Genomic DNA, 24,393 nt, shown 5'->3' on the forward strand with positions numbered 1-24,393 from the left:
TTCATCTCCTAAGGGGAAGCCACAGGAGGGAGAGTGAAGGAGTCAGGAGATCTGGTTGTGCAGATTTAGGCAAATCACTTTGCTCTGTATGCTTGTTCCATTCTCCTTTTATCTCACTAGACTGTGTCATTGTCTAGACAATGCCATTTCTCCTGTCCTGTGTTTTCATCCAAGAAAAGGCTGGGAGAGGAAAGGACAGGCACCAGGTCTGCAAGCTCTTTACAGAGCCACAAACAGAATTCAGATCACCAAGTCTTAACATCCCTAGTTGTCAGTAAATAGCCAGGAAACCCTCCGGCAAAATGTACCTTTTTTCTTTCCTTTTGTTGGCCAACACAGGACGACAACTTGCTACTCTGTTAGCCCAAGCAGCAGCATCCTGCTCGGTGAAGCTGAAGGCTCAGCCCTACTGATGTACTGTGCGTGTCAGCACAACACTTCTGCTCTCAGTTTGCTTTGACAAAATCCAGGAAATTGCACACAAATGCAATGTTAAAAAACGCGTTACAATTGCAAAGCTGAAAGCCTGCTAATCGGGAAATGCTGGGAGGAAGATTGTGTGACTTGCCCGAGGCCAGCCAAGGACTCAGCGATGGAGCTCACAGCTGAAGGCAGATATCCTGACACACAGAGCTACCCCTTAACTGCAGATCAAACACAAGGTCCCAAAAGGCCCTTAATCAAACAAGGACTGAAACATCCTACCAAGGTCACTGCAAACAAAGCTCACCAGAAAAAAAAAAAAAACAAACAGCTTTTTGGGGTGACTGTTTATGCTGGCAAGGTTTGAGGTTTGTCAGGCTCCCTTAAGACCCCCCCACCAGGCTGCAGCAGGAGCCAGTGGGATGGGGGTCCCAAACTGCCTGCACTTCAGAGCACACTCGGGAAATAAATTGCACAGAAACTCTGTCCCTTTGGGTTCTTCTCTTTCTCTCCATATTATCATGTCACTGTGCATGTCACCTTGTAATACTGGGTTATTTATCATTGCTGAGTGCCTAGATTGGCCCTGCTAGAGAAAAATAAAAGAAAGCAGCAGGGGCTGAGGTTTGATGAGAAGGAAACAAATTTTTCCCTTGAAGAAGCTTACATACTTCTATGCTACCCCATACACACCCACACACGCATGCACACATTTCCTTGCTGCTCCTCTTCCCCCCAACTGCAGGCTCCTTTCAGCCTGGCAAGTCCCCGCTCTTCCCCCTTTTCTCTGCTCAGATTCAGTGCCTCGTTTCTATGGATTTCTGTGTCAGCTCCCTCAAGGATATTCGCTGGAATGGACACATTTACGGGATGACTAACGTTCTGAAAGCAGGTGGTGCTATTATAGTCATACAAAAGCCACCTATTTTTGGTGCCTTGCGCTGTCATCCTGTTAGGCTATACTTTGCTTTGCCTTGTTATCATACCAACTTCTCAGCACCATTACTCCAGGCTGCTCCAGTTCCAGGGCTGTCTGCAGAGGACTGATAGAGGGGCATCTTTGTTCACTGCAGTGGTGGCTTGGAGCGTGCCCACACAAAAAGAGGCCTGCAAGTTTCCCTCTCTGTCATAATTATTTTCCTTCATGAACCTAGAGAACCTACTAAGAAAAAAACTAAAAAAGTTCTGGTATATATGCACATCTAATGTATGCACGCACTCACACATATGTATTTTCCTATGCAGAGCAGCAGCCTTAAAGTGAAATGTTAGAAGATTACTATGTTCACTTTATCCTTATATCATATTTGGGATAATCACGTTGAAAGTCATAACGTAAATTTTAAGTATTGCCTGTTATCTTCAATTATGTCTGTTCACATTAACTACTTTAATATCTCAACTTGTATTTGCTTGGAAACTCTTAGCTTGTCTGATGTCAGTTGTGGAACGTGATCTTATCTGTCCCTTCGCTCCTGGGTTTGGCGTGGTAACACTGTGAGGGTGCTGTACTTATCCTGGGCCACAGACCACCCCTGCCTAAACACCATGTAAGTATCCAGGACTGAGAAGGAATGCAAGATGAAACACAGGCACAGAGTTTAAATAAAATTGCATTATTAGAAACCACGTTTCCTGAACTTCAATCCTGAGACCTTGTTCAACTAATAGTGATGTGACTAGGAAAAAACAACGTCAGCATATGAGTTTTAAAGCTCATATAACAAAGCTGGGACTTCTCCAGGAAGATCCTTAGACCAAACCCACCAGAATCTCCTGTGTCCTTTTCACCTTGAAGGAAGAAGCTGGATTTTCATTTCCAGCTCGGCACTTTGCAAAACCTGGCAATTCTGACTCCAGCTCCTTTTACTCCTCATAAACCCAGTGGAGGGCAGTACAAATTGTATGTGTGCTTTCCAAACTGGTTTATGCCAATCCAGCTTGTGTGTGAGGGATTTGCATTCAGAGAGCCTACAATAAGTACAGAATTATTAATACAGCACTGTACTCAATAGCTGAGACACTGCTTGTTACCAGAGGAAAAAACACACCCTTCTGTTATAAAGGATCAAAATGGGAATCAGGCTGTCTCATCTCATAGCATAAATGTCCTGACCTGCTGTTCCCTACTTTGTAACACAAATTCAGCTATAATCAATTATGGCTTGAAATGCTCCTTAAATATAGAGAAAAATCCAAAGCACATGCAAAGGCCTCTGATGGTAACTGATGCAATAAAGCAGTGCAGGAAACTCCTTTTTCTTATTAAAGGCTGATTTTAAATCCCTCTGCAGACAGATGCAGTTGCTGTGCTGTGTACTGCTAACCTTGAATTCACATTAACAAGTGTATCAAAACTTGCCTTTTCCAACTGAGTGCTCAGTATGGGATCTTCTCTGACAGCAGCTGCACAGTCTCCTCTCCCCACATGTCATCACCAAAGATTCCCTAGTAATCAATAGAGGTCAAATCTAGATCCCATTGGGATTCACAGTAAAAACTATTGACATCAACAGGTCAAGAATAGCCAAGAGACGATTTATACAACAGAGCAGAAAACATAAGCAGGAAAAGGCCACCGCATTCTCAGACGGTGTAAATCAAGACAGCTACAGATTTACACCAGCTAAAGATAAGGCAGGGAAAGACAGACAAAAGAGAATAAGAGCACCTTTATTTAATGGCCTCGGATGCAAACAAAATCTCATCATAGCACTGTTGCACAGAAAAGCTTTGACCTAGCCAGACTGATACAACAGGGAGGCTCCTTCTTCTCGGACCGCTATTGCCTGCCAAGACAGTCCGGGACAGAGAAGGGAAGCAAAGGCAGAGAAAACCTGCTTTGTTCTTGATTTCAGCAACCATCGGGAAAACATCCACTTCTTTTCAATCGACTGCCATTGAGGAATGAAACGTTTCGTGCCAGAAGAGGGCACTTTAACTACAGGCAAGCGTGAGCGGCTCCGCCCGGTGCTGACCCAGGCGGGCAGGCAGGCGAGGTGGGGAGGGGAAAATCACTTGCTTCGGCCCAGCCTTACGCTGGGAAATAACTGCAGGGAGGTGCAAAGAGGCACCAGGCTGCTGGGCCTCCACTCGCTTCCCAAGAGCTAACACCGAGTGCTCATCCTCACTTGTTTTGCTGCCTTGGACTTGCTCAAGTCCCGCCCCCTCCATCAGCAAAGAGCTTGAGCTGGTGCTCCTGGGTCACACAGGCTCTGCATCAGGCCAGGCCTGGTTTGGAATAGAAAGCGATTGTCCCACCAACAGTGCAACTACCACCCCTGGTTTCTGCAGCAATACGGATTGTGTGCCAGCTGAAATCCTCCCTGTGCTGGAGCATTTTACAGCTGCTCCCCCATACAGACCCTCTGGTGTGTAATAACGTTTAAACTTGCTCCAGCCTTTCCCCCAGCAGAGGCATTAGTTGAGTCTCTTTCCCTTGCCTAGCTGCCTGTTTTCAAGAAATTTGCCCAAACTTAATACTTCTGAAAACTCTTTCTGGTTGGAACAAAAAAAAAAATAGGCTCAGAAGTTTTGGGGTGAATGTATGTGAACCACACACACACATGCCTGCTGTCCAGCCAAAGGACCCTAACCACAAAGACTGTCCGCTTTTTCCAACTGTATCAGCTGGTTCAAAACCAGATCGGTTTCTCTACAAACCTTACCCATTGAAGCACATACAGTGGTTCTATCCCCCCAGGCACACACAACATGATCAGCAATGCCTCATCTCCTTAGAAAAACCTTCACAACAAATATCAGAGATTATGCAAAACCCTGAATTATAGGCAAGAAAGACCAGAAGAGTTGGAGAAAAACAAACCAAATGATATAGCAAGTATGAGAATTTAGGTCTTGCTCTGAGAGTTTTGTTTATTTTCTGTGGTGTTCCCTATGATGAATCTCAAGCCATTTTCTTATTTGAGATACATTAGCTGTTACTCTGTGCTAGCCTATCTGAACTAGTCCATAAACTCCCACTATATCTATCTATACCATCTAATTCTCAGTGGCTGCCTCAGAGTGGTTAGTCCTCTCTTTGTATCTTGAAAGTTTCCAGACACATAAATAAACCAAGCACGGATAAATCGGGTCTGAAGGTCTGTTTCTCAGATGGATCTGGCAGCTGCCTTGGTTTATTGGCAGTTCATTTATCATCTCAAGAAAAATATTGATGGTTCTGGAGACACAGGCCCTTCCTGTGTCCTGGTTGAAGGAAAGCTGTCCTTCTGGGCAGGCTTTGGAAAGAAAGTCAATGCAACAAATTCTGCTTGGCAGACATGTGAGGGATGCGGTGCAAAGAAGAATCATTAAGTAAGGAAGAAGGGACAAGGATGATAACCCTCTTGGCCCAGAAATAGCCCAGTCTCAAATCTTCACAGTATCACAGCAAGAATATGAGATTGTGAGACTGCTAACAGGCACAGTCATGGGCATCTTCTCAGGGACAGGTATTAACTGCTACACAGTTAGAGACAAGGAGTCTGAAGCTGTTTTCTGCCGATAGAACCAGCCACTTACCAGACCTTGAAGAAATCCACAGAAACTCTAAGATGAAAAGGCTTGAAAGAAGGAGTAATGTGACTGAAGTACTGTGGACTTTCTCCCCTTGGGCTGGCAGAACCATGCAGTCCTGGCTACACCGCATAGAAGTGTTAGCAGTCCAGCTGCCTCTCCTCTAGAAAGTCACCAGGAAGACAACTGGATCCTCCAAGCCAGTTTCATCCCCTACCTTGATTAAACAAGCTAGGTTCCACTTGAAAAGCCTCTTTAAGGATTATTGAAAGGAAGCTTGAGATTTGTCATGTATTGGTATGGTGGAAAGAGATCACTTTGCACATGTCCTCCAACACTGCTCCAGCCAAATGTCTGCAAAAACCAGTTCAGTGTAAGATTTCACTACATGTGACACTCCACTGTCCTGCAGATCCCTCTTTGCTACATGAGAGAACTTGAGTAGTTAACCTACAATACTGGATTTCTTGAGGGACTGGCCAATGAAGAAAAGATGAATGGATTGTCACCTATCAATTTGTCTTTTGTGGCACCAGATAACAGTTGCTTAGTTTTAGAAAAAAAGTAACTGGCCTGACAATCATGAATGCAACCTGACTGTGGGAGCATGTTATCCAGAAGTTGGTTTGCTGAGGAAGAGTGATGCATACCAATCATGAGAGAAAGCAAGGTATTTGGGATGTTGCAATTTTCAAAACCCACGTATTCCTCCAGCAGGAGTTCATTCCTAGACTCTTTTAGCCAGACGACCAAAACCCCAACCTATGCTGAAATTCAGTTAATTTAACAAGCTTTGAATTCCTCCTAAGTTTTGGGAAAAAGAAAAGCACAGCAGAACACACACAGACTGTTAAGTGCATGAGGAAATGATGATTACAGTGTGTACTCTGAAACTGAAAGCCATATCTCTTGTTTTGGTGCTTATACCTGCTGATTGTGTGACCAGGGCAGGATCTATCCTAAGCACAAGTAAAGATCATACTGCACAGCAAATACAGACTCTGCCATTAGAGTCACTGGAGTTGATTCTCCATTGCTTGGCAACTTACACAGTTGTGTATACCTAGAAAGAAGTGTAAGATGGTTTACCAACTCTAGAAATGAAGGAATGATTCTGATCTGGCAATATTTTCCTGCTTGTGTTGTACAAGACATACTCAAACAATGAATAACTGTGTAGGCTAGGAGACTTCAAACGTGAAAAAAGGCAGCTGATATGAATGCCATGGGGAAAGCAGATGGGGATCAATGCTGCTTCCAGTGTAACAATTAGGAATCACAAAATAAAGCTTGCAGGTGGTAGGCTTAAAACAAACAAGATACTATTAAGCTGTGGAAATCCCTAGCAAGGAATGCTGTGGATGCTAGAAATGTATACAGGTTCATGGGAGACAAATCCATTGAGTGTTACTACACACATAATCAACATCTCTGGCTCCAGGATCCCCAAACCACTAATTGCTGGAAGCTGGAAGAATATTCAGGGGAAGTATTGTTATATGCTTATTCTATTATTATATTCTTCTCAGGCATCTGCTTTTGGCCTCTGTCAGAGACAAAACACTGCACAGGACTGGTTTTGATCTGAGCTGATTTGCGTGTTTTTCCGTTAAGAGATGACATGGGAGAATCAGATCCATCCTGCTCTTGTCAACACACAAAGGTTTCTGAACACTAGATCAAAGCTGCAGATTATGTTCAGTTTCTGCCTGAGACATGTTCAGACTTTGTTGATCTGAACCCTGGCCAAAGTTTCACCTCTAGGTGTCAAAAAACACTGCTGCCTTGGGATGAGCATGTATTTGCCTTGGCTTGAATGGCTATTGTCTTCACCTATGAACTGTACCTGCCAGATTTTTGGCCTCTTTCAACAGTGGCTTGGTGGAGAAGATGCAATCTGCTTTTCAGGATGCCATGAGACAGAGATGGTAGGGGTAAAAGTTTGTAGAGAAAACGGAAGTGAAGTGAGATCTCTACTCACCAGTGACATGCCCAGGAAGGCAAGGAGATGTGGTATCTGTTTTCCGTGATTTTCATGCCTGCTGTCATCTTCTGATTTCTAACAACAGAGATGCAGCTGTCCCTACTGGAGAGATTAATTTTGGTCTCTCTACTCATTCAGCCAGCTATTTTTCATGAAACTCATAGGAATGTAATATCTCTGAGACCTTTATCACTGTCAAATTCAATTGCCATTGGTCAAGCAGCTGAGAAAGACACACAGACAGAAAGATACAAATTTCTTTGCTGAGTTCCCTAAAAAATGTCTCTGATTCCACTTCAGAATGTTGGTATTTGGGACTAAAGTAGTAGTAGTTAAAAAAGAACTTCTGCTCCCACCCTGGAATTCCCTTTAATCACCTCGAACCCCTGCTGAGCCTTTAGGTGGCAAAATATAAAAGAGAGAAAGAATGTTTAGGTTAAAAAGAGCACAAAGTGAACAAAAAGCAGAAACTGGGTGTGTCTGATTAATGAAACACCTGCAAAGAATCAGATGAGATGACAGAAAGAGGTAACAACCTAAAACTGCGAACAAGATGGTAAGGGTACAGACACAAAACAGGCAAGCACAGAGGAGAAGACTCAGCCAGAAGTGAAGAGACACAAAGAGGAAAAAGACTGCAAACTTGGAAACACACTGTCACGGTTTGAGGCTGGGCCAGCCACTAACGAATGACAGACGCTCTCTGTCAACGCCTCTCCCCTCCCAAAAGGGAAAAGGAAAGAGAACAAGGGAGAAAGACTTTACAGTTTGGAAAAGAAAACTAAAACAGCTTTAATGGAACAATAACAATAAAAAGAAAAGACAATAATAAGGAAATAATGAAATATATACAATATGTACAAATAGACACAAAACCAATACCGAACCCAACTCCCCCCACCCTGATGACAATACATCACTACCACGCTGCAGGGCTGGCACTGGGGCAGTCCCAGGCTGGACTCTGCAGCAAACAGGGATGGGATTGTAGGAGCTGGACTCAGGCACTGGATTCAGGGATGCATGGATCGGGATCGACGACATTAGAACAGACAGAGTCCTCCTCAGATGTTGGCCATCGAAGAAGAGAGAGAGACCCTTGTGATCTCTCAGCTTAATACTGAATATGACGTATATGGGATGGAATATTCTGTCGGTCAGGTTTGGGTCACCGGTCAGTTCGCTCCTCCCTGTAGGTGCGACCTTTTCCGTGCTTGTGACCCTTTTCACTCCCGGCACCCCAATATGGAGTACAAGATTTAGCAGTGACCTTGGTCACTATAAGAACAGGTATAAGCAAGGGCCTCTCTGCATACCGTTCCTTGGTACGAACTATAAACATCAGGCCTTATCACTGCTAGAAACAGTCACTGTCTGGAAAAACATGCTGCTTTTCAGAAAATGCTGTTAGAGGAGACTTAACTGAATAGTTAATGCACTAAAGCAGAATTAGTTCTGATTTAGCCCAAACCAGGACACACACGCACACCCCACTACAGGCTGGCAGAAAAGCAGAGACGTATCACAAAGATGCTGCAATTTTTCTGTTTATTGCTTTTTGAAAAACGCCTCATTCTGAATGAGGGTTTTTTCTCTTCATTCCCATGGACATTTGGGAAAGCTCCAAAGCACAGAACTGGCGGAAGCCCTCTCCCAACCTAAATCTTCAACCCACAGCCATTACTCTTTAGTCATATTAACCACTCCCCTCAGACACTTCCAACAAATTGTTAATATCCTTTAAGCCCTGGCTCTCCGTTGCCTTTCAGATTAGCCTTGCCCTTTCCTTTGCACTTAAGTTTAGCAAGTGTTACTAATAGGAATTTAACATTTACCAAAGAATTACTTTAACTATGGGTTTAATAGCATTTGTATGGTGTTCTGAGCACCCAAGAGCCTCACTATCAGTTCTATCTGCTTAGCTTTGTCTAAGTTGCTTATGCGACAAAGGAAAAATGCAATTTTATAGAAAAGCCAGTTCATAAGAGAGGCATTCAAAAACTTGAAAGCCAGCTCCAAGAGGGATAGCAGTGCCTAGAGGGAGCTTCCCCGCCTTGTTTATATTAGGCACAACTCTGCAATCACTCATGTAATCAACTTCACCTTCCAACCATTCAGCAAGACCATCAGTTGTGCTAGGTCCAAGTTATTTTCTCCTGTGTGCAAAAGAAATACTAATAGAACAATTTTTAACTGGCAAATTTTACAATTTTTTTTATACCACCATCAAAAACATTTTGAATTAGAGTTCTGTGCTTGCAGGCCACCAATTTAGCTGGCCCGATAGCAATCGTAAGTTATTGATAGCTTGAACAGAAAGCATCGATGAGGATTTCAATCAGTAAAACGTGTGACAGTTTGGCACCAGTTAGCATGCAGTGTCTCAATAGAAACCTCAAAGGCTGGATTTGGTATAAGATCCTTTTTAAAGCTAGGCTTCTCCATCTTGGCTGGCTTATAATTATCAGTCTTCATCTGCCACTGGATACAATCCTACCTAGGCCAAAGAGCACATTCTCTGCCTGCACTGAGTTGAAGACAGCTGTCAGGAAGCAGGGAAGAGAGACACATGTACAAATATCGTAAGACACTTACGCTCCCACTGTCCACAAGGTCCCTGTTCCTCAATAAGGTTGTAAATATTGATGGCTTTCAAGTCAACCTATGCAAATTCCCTAGTCCAGGTCACAGCTACTGAAGTCTTTCTGCTCTTCAAAGACAAGCTCCTGTGTTTGTGCCTAAAACTGACTCAACAGCATTTCTAAGGGTCTGGATATGCACCGTGCTTACATTCTGGTCCCACAATCACCCTCTCTTGTCTTCCCTGTACCTTAGTATCCCTGGGAAAGAAACCTGTGTACACAAGAGGAAAGAAATTAATCTACACCCTCATAGGGTCCTCCTTTACAATGCTCAGGACAACACAACTCCGGAGCAAACCATGGTGCTCAGCCTAACTTGTGCCTTAAAATCTGATAGTACATGTAGGCTCTCAGTACCTCTGATGCTTCATTCCCCTCAAGACCAGATCCTCAGCTTACAAACTGCCTTTCACTTCTACTTAAAACAAGCCCATGTCTGACCTGCTCTCCCTCCTTCCCCACAGAAAGCCTCTGAATGCTTACCAAACAGACAGCACGCAAAGCACCTAGGCACACAGAGAAATGAACCACTTACTCCAGACCACTCTTACTGCAGCAGTTAACTGCATGACCATTTCCCCACTCACATGCATGGTATTTGCACTATACACTAGCCAAAAGGTAACTAGAATCATATGGTTAAAACCCCAGGAAATACTTTGAAGATGCCTTCCAAGACTGATAATCTACATTTCAGAAAAAATAAAAAATAAATAAATAAAATCTTTCTTTAAAAGAAAAAAACCACCCTTATAATAACACTTTGCACTTTTATAGCATCTTTCATCTGAGGCTATCAAAGCACTTTGGGATACAGATGCTACGAAATCCATTACAAAAATTATAGATATTCCTATGTTGACTGAAGTCACTTGCCTTAATTTCCATTTCTTTACTGATACTCCCAGACAGTGTCTGCATAGATTGATGCAGTCAGTGCTTCAGGCAACTAGAAAAACAAATCTACATACAAACACACTCTCCTCCACAAATACCCTCTCAGAGTAAAATAAGTATTTTTCTGCAGCACTGTCCACTGTATCGAACTCTGAGGGAAAGAGGTGTGCATACTGCAACACCATATACTGCTTTGCACTTTCATTTCACTGCACATCATTAAACAGACTTCACTGTTTCTTAATTTTCTTTGAGCAGGTCCCCTGTATGTACCTGATAGGAACAAACAGAAAGATTCCTTCTGGGTATGAGCCAACAGCTTCAACTCTGAAAAGTATCAGCTTCTTATATCATTAACTGAGTTTCCATGGTGCCCTGGGGCAGAGATATTGACGCTTGACAGCATTATCACTCTAAAGTAACTTTACAACTCTATAATTTAACTCTATGCTTCCAGTAATATTAAGAGCATTTGAAATTGTGGCTGTAAACCTTGACACTTTCACACAGTCTGGGGAGTTGAAAGAGGATTTTGTTTTCTTTCCTCAAAGACAGCCTAAAACATGGTACTAAGAAATAATTAAATACTGGAGAGATGGTGTGCAAGGAGGTCACTCTCAGGAAAACCTGCAGGATTTAATGCCATGTTTTGCAACATACAAAAGGAGCCCGTTTCTAGGAGCTTAGCAGAAGCAGGATGAAGATGTAGACCTCTGGAGGTCTTTTCCTGAATATTTGCCTGATTTACTTTGAAATCATCTTGGCAACAAGCTCTAACTCAAGTTCAAACATAAGCCACACTGGATAACCTCTACAGAGCTCCCTCAGCCTTGTCAGCACCACCTTTCATACCTCATTGGCGTTTGCTAGTAATGTTGCCTTTACCAGGTGGGAATGAACCTGCAAGGGCCATAATCTGGCTCATGAGGATCTTCTCTTAAGGATATCATTAGCAGAGCTAGGAGGATCAGGACAGGCAGTTGCCAAAAAAAGTAATGTAAAAAAGCCCAAAATAACCAAGTACATTTGCCCTAGAGGACTGGTAGGTCCATGAAGCTTTAAAAGTTATAGATGCTTTTACTGAAATTGTAGTTTGCATACAAATTTCTTTTCCCCAGGACAAGCATTTACTGAGATCCAAGTACTCTTTAAAAGGAATCTGGATATATGCAAATGACTGTTTCCTCCAGGGAATTTAACTTCAAGTCCCAAGTCAAGCAGCAGGATGATATTGTGCTTGAAGTTAAGAATAAGAGCGAACCCAGTGGTCCCAACTGTGCCAAGAGTCCAAGATGTGAGCTCCTGTTAGGCACCTGAAGACACTCTAGTCAATCCAAACTTTCATTCTGTGGCTGTAGCCGCATAAATACATTTTTTATGTCCATAAACATGAGACAGAGTTCAGCAGTGCAGAGCGCTAAACAGGGCAAAATGCCTGTTTAAGGGATGCAAACCTTCCAATTCAACACATTCAGTGTAATGGAAAATACCAAGTGGTATCTTTGCAAGCTAGTTCAGCTATACTGTTTTAAAGTATTGAGATAATTTCTCAGCTGTTTGCAGTGTGAAAAGACATACCTTGGGATAATATTAGTAATGTCTCTGTCTTCTGTGTTCTTCACCCATGGCTTCTAAAATGTGTTCTTGTTTTGTTTTGTTTGTTTGGGTTTTTCACAAAAGAAGTTTCATTAAATTCATTCTTTATATTGAGGACATTAAATTAAAGAAATGAAGTGACATGCTTAGAAAAGCCGTACAAAGGAGAACTGTTCCACCAGACCCTCAGTCCAGGGTTCTAGTCTCCTGTTCCACTCAGAAGTGATTTCAATGAGCGAAGCCATACACATAGATGACTAAAGGCCCATCTTTGGATGAGGGTCTTCCCCACCTGGAGGAAGCTTAGAATTAAGATTAATATACATAAAAAGTAGACCACTGACAACTGTGGTGCCCACCATCTTGATGATTATTCTCCCCTACAGCTACCAGGCTACGATCATACCAGTTCTTGCCTGGTCTCCATCATTTCTGTCTTCCTACCTCATGGCTAGTCTTTGGAAGAGTAAAACCTTTTATGCTCTCTTATGGGCTACCTGCTGCGCAGCAGAGATCCAGTTCAAACACTAAAAAATGAACGCAATAGATTTTAAAACTGTTGATTTGAGACTCCTTTACTGGCCACTCGCAGGTCAGGCTCTGATGGCTGCTGATCAGCAGCTGTAGTGGAAACCAATTCTGGGTGTGCTACCAGAGCAGCACTGAGAGTCCTACAGTTGGGGATTCATCCTTCCTCCCCGTCTTTTATCCTTTGTTCCCCGCTCAGCTATGAGGCTGGTGTGTAACTAGACAGCTCAGCAGTTGAGCTGCTGGTGGTGAATGTTACAGAGCAGTTTATATGCCTTGTGTCGTAAGCCCTGTAAATGCCTAGTAAAACATGGTATTTAACGGAAGCATATCAGCTCATTTTAAAGCTTCTTCACCTAGTGCTGAGCACACTGTTGCTGTGCTGCCTTTTTAATCAGTTACAACCAAATGTGTGCATGTGTGAGAAGTTTTAAATGTTTCTCTGTCCACTTCCAGGCAACTAACTGACAAGCCTACAATCCTCTTATTATGCCTTCAAAAGAGAGTCCATTCACTTTTATCTTCAGCACATGTTATCGTAGGGTATTCTGCAGAGCCAGGCTTGTAGAATACACCCCTAATGTTTCTTGTACACCAGGTACATATCAGTTCGACACAGACCTACCAGGCACATGCATACCTCTGAAGGAATGTGTAGCAGGATGTTCAGGAAGTTACACCTGATGCAGTGCCTTGTTTGCAGGATGAAAATACAAGAGACACTCCAGCAGTAACCATTACAGGTATAATGCTAATTGAGGCCTGAGACATTCATGAAATCATGTTAACTCTCTGTTAGAAGAGGCCAGAAATTCAACACTCCACAAGACGCTGTTATTCCACCACATATGCCCCCCTGCACAGACCAATGGAAGGTCCCTCACTCCTGGATTTTATCTAAACAGTGCAGCCTCAGGGGCAAATTTGCTTTTATAGAATATAGCAGGTGTAATCCTGTAGATTCTGAATCTCTGAGGTATTTCATTTAGGAGAATACATTCAGTCATACTAACTGGAGTAATTTGGAGCAGATTTCCACTTTTAATGATACCTTCCCTTCCTTTTTTTAAAAATTTTCTTAATTTTCTTATTGGAAAAAGTTACTGTCCACACCAACAATGTAAGAATTCAAATAACACTTATCAGACTGAAAGTCTGTCTCCCATTTTCATGCATGTAAGGCATCCATTTATCTCAATAAAACTGTGTTTCAGTCACACAAGTCTGAACAAAACGCATAATCTTACCCAATGTAGAAATACATCTATTATAGGCTCGCAGAGAGGTTTGTATAGATCATAGAGTTAGCACGTAAACTCTGAGGAACATGAGTTTTAAAAAAAAAACCCAACAAACCTAATCCACTTATATAATGGCATGAAAGCGGTTAATACTATGATGTTATTTGCCATGAATTCTGTAAAGGAAAGAAGCTGACAAGTAGAATTACATACTACCAGTGTGAATAGAGGATCATTCAGAGTTTGTTCAGTTTTCTCACCTGTCAACAGGAATATTAGGCTAAATTAATATTTTTTTTTAGAACCTGGAGATCCTCATTTGTTTTGGGTCTCTACATGGAGCCAGTACGGTTAGTTCCTGAATGTGGGATGTGATCTACTTTTTAGTCTCTGTTCAAGGCCATGGGTTCCCTGAATTTGAGTCCGAGTCTCAGTCTGCACTTCTTAATCCAACACTAGAAGCTTTGAACAATTCTAGCCTCCCTGATCCTGTTTCTATTAAAAACAAAACAAAAAAACCCCCAACACAATAACATCACAGTGGGATAAACAAAGTCCTATGAAATACATCTTTGAAGGCAGATTTCCTGAATACTTGCCCTATCAGTTCACGGTTTTTGGGCTCACTGTATTTTTTTCATTTATTTGCTTGACTTGCTGCCTGAATGTAGCTGGATAGTTAATAGAAGCTTGCCTGTCCTTGGAGGCCAATGTGAACTGACTGGCCATGCCTCTGGTTCAGGTCCATTAAAAAAATCTGAGCATTAATTAATCACTGACTTGAAAATAGCTTGGAAGAGCTGTTCAGGCTAAATTGGAACGTTCTGCCATTGTCTTACTTTCGGTCACAGGCACTTCGGTGATATGAAACTTCTCCCCTGCCAGGACAGGATGTGCATAAATCCAGCCATTCCTGTGTTAGAGCAGACCAGCCTAGAGACTGCTTCAAGCAGTTCCATTTCTTTCTCTAACTAGGAAACTGCACACATGAGGAAGAGCTGTCATAAGCAGCACTCTTGATAGAATCCCTCTATTGAAAAGGAAATAATAAAACCTACCAGGGCAAAATGCCAGTGGAGTGTACTATGTGGGCAGAGACTTTCCTGCTTGCTGTCTGCCAGGCCAGTCAAAAGCAGCTTCTCCTCCTTTTTCACTCAGCTAGGTAAAACCATAACTGTAGAAATCAAGCTGCTACTTGAGCTTTCCATAAATAACCACCCAGAAGGATCCCTGTGATCTGGGGCCTTTTTACTGTGCTCTAGCTGCTGATGGTCACAATGACTGAACCTGCAATGATGCAGCTCTTGTCTCCAGAAGGCAAGCCAAGCAAATAGATAGAGATATCAGACCCTACACCTGAAATCTCTGTGAAGCACGAAACAAAAATCTTCATGGAAAAGGAAACTAAGCCAGTGGGATCTACAAATCATGAAGAAAAATGTATTCAAGAGAATCATGATCTCATTTGTATAGAGACTCTTCCCACTCACTGCAAAAACTGCTCTTGATAAATAAAGAAGATAAATAAGCAGCTGTCAGTACAATGAGTACTAAGTGAGGAGGAAAATTAAAGGTGAAACTAAGGCACAAGTTCTTAAAACACCAAAATACCAACATAAGAAAATAAATACCTAAACCTAACAGTAATGACAATTTTTTCCTCAGTGGAAAGATATACTATGAATGTGTATGTTGCAAGAAGCTATTCCTTGGAAATAATTAACTTTACTAGGCAAAAAAACTTGTATTCCAAATGCTCGAGTCTGATAAGTCACCTTAATATATTCATCCCCCTCCTTCCACCAAGCTTCACTTTCAGTGGAGACACCAAACCAGAAAACTCCAAATGATTAAGAACTACTTTCCCTGCTCCCTGTTTCTTGTTCTTATTCCCACACAGCATGCCCATATGCATGGATAGTGAAGAATTATGCCTCATATGAAAATTTTCCCCTTGCTATCCTAAGGCTGTAAACCTTCCCCAACTTCTGAAATGCAGTGGAGGGGTAAACAGGCAATCACAGCTAATCTTTCTACCTCTGCAGTGTTTCTAAACCTGTGGAAATTTCAGAAGCTACCAAAATAGGATGACAAAATGAAATAACACACACAAGCTTGTAGTATGGGCACTAGTTATTTGATTGAGCATAGTGACAAAAACATAAAAACACATCACACGGCCAGTCAGAACAATTCTACAAATTGTTGATACATTGAGATAGCCAGATGGATATGTGTTTTTTGAGGAATGAAATATGGCTTCTATTTAAGCACTTAAAAATGCAAACAACTTTGTCGGTTTTGTTTGCAAAGCTTGCTTTCCATTTCTTTGTCAACTGGTATTAAAGACCTGGCCCTGAGGCAGCTGCAGAACCTAATGGATCCTTTAGAGCCTTTTGGCTGCAGTTCAAAGGTGCAGAAGATGTTTTAACTCGGTACCAAAGATGCGCTTTCAACTTGCTATTAAAGCAATAATACAAACACAGGGATAATGAGAGAATAAGGAGAGAAGTGAAGAAAGAAATGGAAGACTGCGGAAGGGAATGGATCACAGGCTCTCCAGGACTAGTTTCTATAATAAGTGTGTGAGACAATCTCCTACAAGAGGGAAATGGCTTATTTGATCTAATATGCCTTTCTCTTCTTGAATTTCCACAGTATGGAGAATCAATATGAGGGAAATTAAAGCATCAGGAGCAGACTCACATTTCCACTTGTGTGTTCTTATCTCAGCAAACTCTTATTGAGATAGAAGTATTTACCTTAAGTGCCCAGTTTACGTGGACTGCAAGAGGAGGAAGACTTTCAAAAGGATACATGCTTCTTCTGTGTAGGGGACAGCAGAAGTAGGTCCACCCAATATGTAGCTGTAGAATGAGACTTCCAGAGTGTAGCAGTAGGATGTATCATTTAACAGCCCACCAAGAAAACGCCGGCCTGTCCCTGCTTTCACAGCATCTCTGTTGAACGATGTACTGGACTGCAGGAGGAAGAACACAGAGGCATGAAGAGAGTTCATGGGTGGAACAAAATAGATAATATTTAATATTCTGTTAAAATAGAAAATAGTTAAATTCATATTGCTGATTCTCATTTACACTATATGAGACTGCACTATTTTTTGAGCATGGCCTGGAGAGACCATTAGTGAAAACACAGTTCTGGCACACAGACTATAAATAAAGCACTGCAGACTTTCACAAAATTAATCTCAGTTTGTTAGTAACATCAGCTTTTCTCCTCCCCTTTTGCATAACACAGAGAAACCCTGTCATATGCATGAGTTGAAAGTGAATCTTCCAGATCCTCCATTCTCAAAAGTTAAGCTGGACTATTATTTGGATATTGCGTTCCTTCTCTCTACCGCATTCCCCTGTATCATAACCATTCTCCCGCAACCCTTGCCCGCGACTCTTTTAAGCAAAGTAGAAATACAGTGACTTACCTTTTAGTGAAACTTTCTCACCTAAGACATTTGACTGGTTCTTAAATTAGGTCACACAAATTTCCACTTCACTAACTTAAACGTTAACTAGGTGTTGCTCTCTGGGTGGAAAAATATACTGCACTACTTTACAGCATTAGCAGCACAGTATAAAAGGCAGTATTTAAAGATCTGGCTTTAAGAACCCTACAGCTCTATGAGTATTCATTTGAGGGGTGGAGGGGAGGACTCTGAGTATTTCATAAATGAGTTTTAGCTCTCATTTGAAGGCATGACATCTGGAGACTAAAGAGGAGCTCATCTTCAGGTTGATTGAAGTCTCAGAGTTCTTCCTACCAACTAGACAGAAAATGGACTCTGATTTAATTTTGGTTATCTGACTCTATTCACAAACCTCATAACTATTAGACTGAGTCAATTTGGGCTCAGCACAAGCTAGTGACCACCACAAAAAAAAAAAAAAAAAAAAGAGAAGAAAAAAAGAGCTTTGTAGATCCAACTTGGATATGTTGCATAAAAGGCTTTAATATCTTCTGCTTTAAGACTTTTACTTTGCCAGTGAAACATGAAGGACCCTTAACATAGCTTAGTGTTCAGTCATTGTGTCCATGGTGAATTCTTTGAGCTATCCAGCATCCTCCTATTGAACCTTAAGTCTAGTATCTTTTCTTGCTAACACAATGTTAGTATTTATCAAGTCCATCTCTTATCAAAAACAGGGAAAATAAGATTTCTTTCTTATTTAAAAAATTAGATGCAATGGTTCAAATGTTAAACTTCTCTACACCAAGAAAATCAGACTAATCCTGAAATGAGCAACAATTCTTGATGAATAGTATATATCAGAAGATACAAAGAATGGAAAAACCTGTAGGTTCATTAACATTCTGAATGTTTTGAAGTCTCTCTCATGTTATGAAAAGGAAGACTTTCCAGGTTAATTAGAATAAGATGGAATTGGGTTTCTTATTAGCATTATATATATGAATTTCCAAATGCAACTTCTTGTCTTTGTGGTAACACAATATGTAGTTTTGCGGTAAAGCATACATAAAATGTATGCTGCTATGTACGTATCATATAATTTCCTCCAAATTACATGGCAGAAATCGTGAGAATATTCTGAATACCTATGGGACAGGGAGGGAAAGTACTCATAAGGACTGATGGGAAATTAATTGTTCATGTCATATATGGCATGAAATACTTAGAGGTCTACAAGATGGAATATTCTCTAACATCCTGCAAAGGAATCCTTCAAAAGACAGCTGAGACCCCGAAACTGAGGGAAGCTTTGTCTTCAATTAAAATTCAGAAACATAAAGGAAGATGATCATGCTCTAGAGATTGCTTCATAAGTCAAGTAAATATTTATTTCAATGGATAGTGCTTCACGGTCAAATAATGCCTGTGGTGGAATGTTTAATGCACAAAATCATCAGCTGATGAATATGGGTGTATGGACCCAGCTCAAAGGAAGAAGTTAACAAATGCGTCAGAACATGGTATTGTGGTTTGTGAGCAGAAACATCACTCACAAGGGGAATGAGCTAATTCTGTAGCTATATTGGCGCAGTGAAAACAAGGAAAATGTCAGAGAAGTGATTTAGGGCAGACATTAAGGACAGAAGTACTCCAGTGATTAGGGCACTCGGTTACTGATATGGAGTTTCTACGAAAATTATGGCATCTCATCAACTATGTTTAAGAACAAAGTGGGCAAGGATCTGCTGAGTATGGTTCATGTCTTTGGGATACAGTTTGGACATGAGGTCCTTTTCAGCGCTATTTCCCATTATTTCAGTCAGGCTACAGGAAGGTTATGAGCTGAATTCCTCATAGATGATTCTTGAGATAAATCTTACATAATATTTTCATCACAGTTCTTGTAATGGTAAAGGAGAACCATGCCAACAAAATTTGCTGATGACACACTGTGGAATGAATCATCATTATGGAGGAGGCTCTGAATATCATACCAAAAAAAAAAGCAGTGGGATTTGAGGACCAGAGTGATAGCAGTCAGATGAGACTCAGCTGCACAAGTGCCAGGTCATTTACTCAGGGCCTAATAAAAAACAATCTCTGCTATAAGCTGAAACCTCGTCAGCTGGAAATAGATGAAGAGAGATTCTGATGTATTTCTTCACTGAGGTGATTTTTGCTTTCTGGTAGAATAGCTCAGAAGTTGGATCTAGTTACTGGCAAAATTATACTTGCCATATTTCAAGAGCAACGCATAAGTAGTTTAAACAATCTGAAGAAGATTTTGTAAATGGCCAAAAAAAGCCCCAAAATTTGGATCTTTACAGAGTTTGAATTTTTATAATGCTATTTTGTGGGGTTTGGGGGCTTTGGTTGGTTTGGGGTTTGTTTGTTTGTTTTGGGTTTTTTTTAACATAAGAGTTCAGCTGAGCAAAATTACTTGAAATGGCATTAATAAAATAACCTGTTCATTTCTTTGCCAGGTAGTGCTGCACTTACAGGATTAAACAGAAGCTGAAACTTCATTTAGGTTCATAAATGTAGATTTTGGAGGTTAACTTACAATGACATAGATCAACTTGACGTCTTGAGTAAAAAGTAAGATCTCTGATTTGACTCGAGAAGGTCAGGGCAGAGAAAATGTTAAGATAAACCTTTCAAATATGAAGGCATCCATCTTTTGAAACAGTGGCTTGGGCTTGGCTCTAGAGCAAATATAAGCTAGAATGTCATTTGACAGTTTAGACACAAAGAAGAAAATTATAGATTCAAGAAAATTCAACTAATGACAAGGAAGGGCAGCAGGTACTTATTTGAGTCCAACCTTCTACTCACTGTTTCAAGTCAAGGTAAATGGAGTGGAGAAATAAACAAGCAAAACTTTGCCTTCTCACCAGATCTTGGCAACTGATAATGCTGAAACAAAGGCTATGAAAAGCCGTGTATTAGCACGGCAAAGAAAGAGCCTTTTGCATGCACATTTATCTAATCAAACTCGAATCTGTGGAAAAGAGGTCGGGGGTGGAGGGGTGGGGGTTGGGGGAGGGCGAGGTGGGCAGAGAGGGATCAAGAGGGAGGAAAAAACAAGTAAAGATGTCCACAAATGAGTCTCTTGTTTTTCTGGGAGAATCTATTGCCCTGAAACTCTTACAAAGCTGAACTGAAGTCATCATTAAGCAAATGCACTGAGCAGGCACAGCAGGAGAACAGCTAAACAAATATTTATTTCTCCAAGGCTGAATCACATGGGAGTGTCAACAACAGCAAAAACTACAAAGTCTGGAGGGTTGGGGAAACACCAAAGACTTTGAGGTTCTTAAATAACGGTATTTGTATAAAATCAACAGTAATTTGTTATGAAAGTACACAGATGCGTTAAAGCTCGCAGAAAGACTCTGCTTCTCAGTTTGTGTGAGAAAATTCAGTGAACAGATAGATATCTGCAAGATTAGGAGATGCCAAGCAACGAGAATCCAGTGTTAAAAGAGCAGAGCAGGAAGGCTGAAGGATTCCCCCACTTTCTGGTGGGAAGAAACCCACCAGAAAACTGCACCTGGATTTCACACACACTTGGAAGCCTCAAGGTGTGCTGACCCTCTCTCTATATCTCGGGCATTAGGGGCAGCTTCCACAGGCCCTCCTACCAGATTTCATTCCTCCTGCCCATGCTGTGCTGAATACCTTCTGTATGACTGGTCTTTCCATTGGGAATGACAGTGAACAGCCAGGCAGCACAAAGATATTTGTAAACCAATTGGACCTTATTCAGACATTGCAGCAGACAAAGAGATGTGTGGAAGGAAACAAGAAAAAAAATTGCATTCAAATTCTTTCTGGAGTGGTCTCAACACAGAAGAAAAGATTTGGCACTTGGTCAGACCTCGCAATGTGCCAGAACCCCTGTCTCCAGGGCAGTCTTGTCTCTTCACTGGTAAGGACATTCTCTGCCATACAGTGTCTCTCCTCAGTGAATTCAACCCCCTGGTACCTAGCTTATGAGATCAACAGTTTAGGGAGCTCCCATATGGCTGAGGGTAACTCTTTGTTTCTCAGCACTGCTCCATTGTCCTGCAAAGAACTACTGGAATGAATGCCCTGAGCAGTCCATATTCACAAAGGCACTTTACTGATTGCTTCTGCATGCCTGTATCAGCCTATCACCAAAGCAGGTCCAAAATACAAAGAGGGAGAACAGCACATTTCTCACACATTTGAAATTGAATTTGCCCAAGTCCACCTTTTGTCATCCCGATAGACTTGGAATATGGGTGGTTCTGCTTGGTGGGAACTTCCACTGGTGGAACTCCCTCCTCAGTGTATGTGCAGCTTCACAGGTGACTTGTCTGGCTACAGCATCAGAAAAACTCAGGTTGCACAAAAGGAAAAACTAGGGGCAAAACCCAGTAAATCTGGGTTCAGTGGAAGAAGAGATGCCAAAAAGGGTTGAAATGTCAAGCAGGCTCAGTGTCTAGCCAGTGATGGATGGGAGCTTCAGTTCTACCTTTCACTGATGGCAGGGCAAAGGGACAGGGTACTAAAGGGTACTTTCTCATACAGGGCTTGCTGGGGAATGAGTCTTCGTCATCTTCTGAAATTGCTCAACACATTAGGGAGAAAAAGGGTCAAGGTATGACGACAGTGCAAGTCAGACTTTGCCAGACTCCTAGCATGAGAACCAGGGTATAGACTGCACATCACTTATGATCAATCCTACGGTGTTTCTCAACCTAGCAAGAAAGGACACGGCAAGGTACAAACCACTCAGAAATTAATTAGGAGAGAAATCATCAACCAGACAGAAATCTGGTCACAGGTTTGACAGATTGAGAAAGGTTAATTTCTGATGTGGTAAGGTCTAGGGGGTTCCTGAAATCCAACAGATAGATTTTACCAGCTCTCTCATCTACTGCAACACAATTGATTGTTTACGTGCCCATGGAAAGAAGTAGCAAACTGCATATATCTTTAAAAACTTGAGCTGTAGTGTGCACATGAAGGTTTCCCAGATAATTTGTCCTTGCAGAGTATCTGCATGAAACTCAGAATAAAGAGATCTTCTCGTTATCTGATATAGATAGATGATGTAAGTCAGGAAGTATTTTACAAAAGGATGTAGCATGTTCAACTGTACGCTCTCAAGAATCAGAGAATTATGTTAGAAATGAGGATTCATAATTAGAGAATGGTTTCATATTACAACACATAATTAAAATATGCTGGGTCACCCTACACCATTTCCATTTGGGAAATCAGCTGTATTTCACAACTGAGGTTAACTATTCCTAAAAAAGACCACCCCAAAACCAGAAAAAGTGCCTGCATTTTGCTTGTTCCATAGTTGAACAATAAATTATTTACCTACTGGGGTAAACTGGGATTATGCATAAAAATTGCTTCATGTTCTTCACCTATCAGCAGAAGCAATGGCCAAGTGTAATCAGGACTCAATTACAACCTCAGAGTTATCCACTGATGCTGCTCTTATAGCTGAAGAGCAAGCTTTTTTTCTAAAGCAGGTCTGACCTCTATGAGCCCTCAACTCACTGCCCCAGTATAGCAAAAAAGTGGTAATAAAAAAGTTGGTAGTTAGTGCTCTAGAAAAAAGGAATGACGCACTTGTCATCAAGGAAGAATAGATGTGCCACTGGGAAATGGACTGAAGCCCAGACAATGTCAAATCCATCTTGGTGAAGAGTTTTACAGTATCAGCTATAACTCACTCTCATTTTCTAGAATGCTTTATTGAAGACTGCAGAAGTTAACAAGAGAGCACAAAAATGCACTGGCTTTGAAATCTTTGCTACAGAAGGTTGTAAATAGCAACATTACAATTTGTGACTCTTCTGTTTGCCCCTCCACAGCGTGCTATAAGAGGGGTGCAACTGGCAGCTCACTTTCCTTGTATAGGTAAAGCTAATTGCTGCCATGGTGTGCCCAGCAGCTACAACCCTTCCATTCTTGCAGCTGGTAGCCCATCACACTATTTTACAAGCAAGACTTATCTCCTTACTTCTCTGGAAGCACTGAGGAAACTTCTCACTTCAAAAGCCAACTTAACTCTCTCCTCACACCCACCTCTCACCAGCTCCATTAACTCTCTTAATAGACTGGAAAGCATATGTGTTAGTGTTTTTTGTGATAGACTATCAACTTCATGCCAATTGGGTCTGGAGACTTGGAAATCATGGCATTTGGGAGGCTGCTATCAGGCAGCCTTCTCCCAATTCATTTTACAAACAAGCTGCAGCCAGCATTTGAAATGTAGATGGGATTATTAAAAGAAAAAGAAAAAAGGAAAAAAGAAAATCCCAAAGGCAGAAAGCTGATCTGCAGGAGGTAGCAGGCAAAGAGGAAGGATTCTGGGAGCAGAGACATGATGAAGTGGGAACAGAGCTCAAAATTACTCCCTGATTCATCTCACCTTGCAGCTTTGCTGTGTTTCTGATGCACAGGAGGAAAACATATTTCATCTCAAAATCACTTGTGACTACTGAAATTTGTGAAAAGAAGGTTTTGAAATGTTCAGGATCATTTTGAAGAGGGTTCCCCATTACCTGGAGTTTTTCCAGAACCCTTAGGGCCAGCCAGATTGGACAGATATTCCTGTGAAAAGCGCTCGCTCATTCTCACTGATGGCTCTGCAGTTTACAGCATTTTATTTCATAACTTCTGTGCCTGGTGGGAAACACTGAGGCGGACAGAAAGCTTTAGGTTTAACCAGGAATATTGTCTGAACTAGACTTTAATATGCAGAAATGTGAGAAAAGGCATGCAGAGGAGATCTGAAACAGTTTGACCTGTCCTAAGAATGTGAGAGAGAAAAGCCTGAAACTGAAACCTGAAGACCAAATAGCCTCAAATCCTAAGAAACTTTCACCATTCTACTACCTGACTCCTTTTGCCTTCTTGCTTCTGCTCAGTGGAAAGTAGACAGCAATCATCGTTTCTTAAAGGCAGCATCACGTTGTAGGAGCACCATGAACACAACCTGCCTAGCACCACATCGTCAGGCTTTGAAGTGCAATTCTCCTCAGAGGAATAACGGTTTAAAGGTACTTTTGTCACCACACACACATCTGCTCCTTCAGGGGTTTCATTATCCCTTTAATGTGTAGTGAAGGAATACCAGACCAT

This window comes from Leptosomus discolor, chromosome 3 (assembly GCF_034619465.1).
Source record: "Leptosomus discolor isolate bLepDis1 chromosome 3, bLepDis1.hap2, whole genome shotgun sequence".
NCBI lineage: Eukaryota > Metazoa > Chordata > Aves > Leptosomiformes > Leptosomidae > Leptosomus > Leptosomus discolor.